The sequence below is a fragment of the Cryptomeria japonica genome, chromosome 1, assembly GCF_030272615.1.
Source record: "Cryptomeria japonica chromosome 1, Sugi_1.0, whole genome shotgun sequence".
NCBI classification, from domain to species: Eukaryota; Viridiplantae; Streptophyta; class Pinopsida; order Cupressales; family Cupressaceae; genus Cryptomeria; species Cryptomeria japonica.
Window position 1 is genome coordinate 58519522 of NC_081405.1, and position 5499 is coordinate 58525020.

Sequence of the window (5499 nt, forward strand, 5' to 3'; positions counted from 1 at the left end):
CTTCAAAGAGCACTACATCATCACCTCGTGTGGGACTCCTAGTGGATATGTTGCATTTATGGTGACTTTGCCATGACAATACTTATGTTATTTTTTTTGCCTTTGCTCCTTTGAGAGTATGCACTCTTTATCATTATCATCATCATGATGTTGTGGAGGTGGGAATGCCAACATTATGCTTTTTTGAGGCAAGCCCCTATACAACACAACCTTTTCCCCTCTTTCATGTTTATAGGCACATATATGAAATATTCTACCTGTGAGAGGTCATAGGAAGACATTGGATTGTGACAGAGATTAGCAGACTTTGGATTGCAAAAACTCTTAAAGACATTGACACCTAGCTAATGCCTTGCCAGTTTTGCCTCTATTTATAGTAATAGGTGTCCACAAGTTGTGTAATTCATACTATTTCATAGTCCTATCTTGTTGGACACTAGTGCCCTATTGAATTATCCTCATTTTTGGCATTGGGTTCTTCTCTATATCACCTTCCTAGATCCAATTTTTATTTTGCATTGTCTAGTCTATTAAATTTGCTTAATCTAGTCATCATTAACATAATCCATTGCACACAATCAACAATCCCTATCCTTATCACTTACAACAAAGGAGTGTGAACCTAGGAAGCTTGATTCTTCCTTAAGAACCATATCCAAGTGCATTCATATTCTTATGTTGTATAGGAGACGGATTGATCTAGGTTAATGCATTGATTAGTCTAGGATCTCTTTTTGCAAATGACACGTACCTCATGCATTGGTTGTAGAGGCATCACATGATTATGTTCTCTAGAGGTAGCCATTTGGAAAACATGACAACCTCTCACATGGTGATGCGCATATTTGAAAAGAAGCAATCAATAATATCCTAATCAAAGTATTTGATGTGCAGTGGAGTCACCAAACCAATACCGAGTCCTGCATTTTTCATGAAATTCAAAAAGAACTTGTTTAGCTTCCTCCTATCCTATACACCTCAGATAGATACCTTCAAAATTATTTTGAAATAAAATCCCATTCCTAATCATGTAAGTGGAACTCGTTAATTTCAGTACCCCCCTTTGTGTAGGGCTTAATCCTTTTGAGAACTTGTTAGCTAACAAGAAATAGATGAAGTCTGCATACCAAGGATCCTTTGTGAAATATTCCATCGTGCATTGTTGACAACTTATGTGAGAATCCATTTCAACCATAGCTTGCAATAGACCTTCCACAAACAAGCCCCAGTGTGTGAATTTCAAGATAAAATTCCTACAATATAGCCATCCATTTACCCCTTCTCTCATTGAGTTTGCTTTGCATTAACATGGATTTAACAACTTAATTGAGTATGATGGCAAATGTGTTGTTATGCAGGATGTAATTCCTAAACTTAACAACTCTTACCAATGTAATAGCATGTCTATCTAGATACGGGTATCCGACTTAGGTGTTTTTGAAAGGAGAGCTCATAAAATCAATTGGTCTCTCATCTTCTACTTCTTTCCTCTAAGTTAAAACTACTACACAAGAATGTTTAGATGCAAAGGAGTATATGTAGAAAGGCTCTAGGTAAACTAGACTAGCTAGGAAAGGAGCTTTAGAGATAGATTGCTTAATTTGAGTGAAGGATGCTTTAGCTTCATTACTTCATTCTATCTTTGCATCCTTTTTCTTCAGATCATTGAGGGGTTTGACAATGTTTACGAATCTAGTGACGAATTCATTAAAAAGCTAATTTTGTTGAATTTCGCTCCCAAGCACGAGAAGTTGTAGAATCACTTCCAACTCTTTCTAGATAGATTGAGATTCCATTTTCATAGATTACTCGTCCTAATAATTTTCCCTTAGAAACCCTAAAACCAACTTTTGGGATTTAAAGGTATGCTATATCTCCTACATATTTAAAAACATTTCTTGAGTTTAGTGGGACAGTCCTTTCTATCTTTTAACTCTTCTAAGAATATTATAAGATTGTCTATGTAGGTTATGATGCACTTCTTGATCGGATCCTTGAATATTGTTTCCATCACACGTTGGATGATAGCTCGTACATTAATGAAGCCAATAAACATTCTCCAATACGTAAATTATGTTGTTGAGTGTAGTGATGTCAAAGGCATTAAATAATTACTTTTGTTATGACTTGTCAAATAATTTGAAGGAAGAGTCAAGTGTGTTTGATAACTCTCTTAATGTTTATATTATGTTCTAGTATGTGTCTATGGTAGGTTTTTGAGGCCTATTTCTTAGAGATAGTATGTGCATCTAGTTGCATTAATATGATATTTGGTACCACATTCTACTGTAGAGATGTATTATGACTTACAATTTTGAAAAGTAGAGTGACACATGGAGTTTGCTATTTTAGAGTTTCAGAGGATCTAGTCAAGCATAATACTAGTTCATTGACTATGCTGATGTTCCTGTTGGATACGCTATAGGCTAATAATGTGTGCCAGTTGGAGGAAGTGTGTGAAGGTAGTTCGGGACTAGTTGAGTTCGTGTTGGGTAATGCATAACATGTCCCTACTTTTGGTATAATGTGTTGGCTTTAGGACTGATTCAATTATACATTTAGTTTAATAAATATACTTGTGGCCAATTTATGGATATTGCAAGTATGTTATTCGATGACATAAGGTTGTAATTAATATTGGAACACATATATATTGTTGAGCTAGGTTCATTCCAATGTGTGATTATTGGTGGAAGTGAAAAAAGTTGTGCAAGATATTTTCTTAGTTAGGAGCAACACAAATGAGTTGAAGTGCGAAGATGCAAATCCTATACGTATTGTGTGAGTGTTCTGATGTAGATCAAGTTAGATAGATGTTGAAGATTGAGTAGTGAAGGTACACATAATATATATTTTCTCTCTGTCTTGCTTGTAATTGAGGTTGGTGCCTCATTATTTGAGTTGGTGCTCAGTTCATTGGAGTAGGGGATTGGTGTATCCTATAGGTTGGTGCCTACAAATATGATAGGGGATTGATGTCTCCATCTGAGGTTGTATTTCTTGTGGGTTGGTGCCTGCAAAATATTTTAAGTTCTTTATTCTTGACATTATGAAGCTAGATTTGGGTAGTAGATCCAAGCAACTATTCTCACTGTGGTTTTTCCCTTTTGGGTTTCCACATATATATGATATTCTCATGTGTTGACGTGTGATTATGTTTATCATTTGCTTATCTTCTTTGATGTTAAAGTGAGATTTGGTAATGATTGTAATGTTGCATTAAATTGAGGTTAAATTTGGGATAAACTGATTCACTCCTCTTTTAGTATATATGCATTCTTAACAAATGTTTCCCATTTTGTTGGGAAGGTTGTCTTCATCCTATCTTCATATTTTACCAAAACATGATTATAGCTTGAATAGTCATCTAGAAAGGACATCATTTGTGAGCGATTTACAATTTGAAGTACTTCATCCAGTGGTAATAAAGGGTAATTGTCATTCTTAGATTTGTTTCAGGGTCTTGAAGTCTACACATAACTTAATTTCTCCATTTTTCTTTTTAATTGGGATCAAGTTAGCTACCCATGTTGAATGTCTCATAGGAAAATGATCTTGGCTGATAGGAGCTTTTGAACTTACTTTAAGATCAACGGTTCTATTACCAACATTAACTAGCCTTTGTTTCTACTAGAAAAGGTTCTATTTAAGGCTCAAGAAGGATTGTATGAGTAATGATGAAAATGTCAAAAGTTTTGAGATCTTCTTACCTCCAAGCAATTACATCAATGTATTGTATGAAAACCTTAATTATTTCATCCTCTTCCTTTTGGGATTGGTCTTGGCAAAAAAAAACATTTTTATCTAGGCTTGTATTTGCCAGATTTAATTTTTCATATTTACCAAGGACTATTTAAAAGTTTGAAGATGAAGGAGAAATAAAATATCACCAAATACCTACTTTGGGTTGATGAAGTCGTTAATACCATCAGAGGACTAGGTGAAGAAATCAAAGAATCAGTTAGTGTCAAAGAGGTGCTTAGACGCATTCCCTCTAAGTTTGATTCAAAAGTCTTTGTAGCAAAATAATCCAAAGATTTGGATATTTTAACAATATAAGAATCACATGGAATTGTAACTATGTATGAGATGAGGATTGTCAATGGTAAAGCCTCAAGAAAGGAGGTAGATTTCAGGGTATCATAGAAGAATGAAGATTCAAATTGTAGTGAAGATTTAGATCAAGAAGAAGCAAATTTTGTGAAGAGATTAAAAAGAGTTTTTGACAAGTATAAAGGAAAGTTACTATTCAAATGTTTCACTTGTGCTAAAATTAGGCACATAGCTTCAAATTGTTCCTTCAAACACAAAGTGACAAGATGTCATAACATAAGAAGAGGAATGACTTATATGCTAAGGAAGATGTCTACTAATCTGAAGAGTATGATCAACACACATCTAGATGTGAAAGTAAAAAGGCTCTACTCATGATGATGGATATCCTAGATAGGGATGCAAAGTGCATTTTTTGAAAATGAAGAAGATGCTAATTGGTTGGGAAATGGGGTCTTAGCCTATGGATGCAAACTAATATCTTAGTCACTGACTATTTTCAAGCCTTACCATTCATTGGGGAACAACTAACAAGGTTCAACTTCAGTCCTAAAGGAGAGACGAACACTTTGGTTAGTTTTGCTTTTTTTGATTGATTGATTGGATGTGATTTGATACAAATATGAACGATCTAGGTGAAATGATAAGAAATTGATAGCTTTCAATATAAACAATGATATATAAAACTAGAAATCAACACAATAATAGAGATGTAGAAATAAGATATAGAAAGGAACATGTAGTGGAGCAAAATATGCCAGACAAAGGAGCAAGGTACCCCTTTTTTGAGGGTGTCTTCGTCAGTAGAAGGTTCCAAATTCTAGATTAGAAGGCTCTGCAGATATGTCTCTTCAAAAATTAGACGAAAAGTGTTTGACACTAAAGTAGTTCGATTTAGTCTAGGGGTTTTTGTCTATTCAAAATATGACATTGTTTGTCTCAATTTATTCTATGCTTCTATAGACTCCTATGCAATTAGATCTGTACCTACACACATGAAAACAAGAAAAAATGTTGTGTTGTATAGGGGCTTGCCTAAGTCAAACCTGTGTTGGTGTTTCCACTTCCACTACAACAATGCTGGATGAAAAAAGAGTTTATCCTAAAAAAAGACAAAGGTTGAAAACCTTAATAGAAATACCTAAAATGATAAATGATACCTTTGATATAAACCACTTGCCTTGAAGTCTCACACAAAACTTGATGTTGCTTGATTGATGTTAATGCATGCCTTCATTATGGAGGAACACAAAAAACTTGATCATGATTATTGAAATTTGAATTCTTGAATCCTTTATTGTAGAGTTGTTGCTAAATTACCTTGAAGAAGCTAGATTGAATTCTCAATTGGAACGCTTTATGTTGATGAATAGATGAGACATGAGTTCAAACAAGAGATGGATTTGTATTTATATGCAACTTATACATTTTTCGAATTTAATTTTT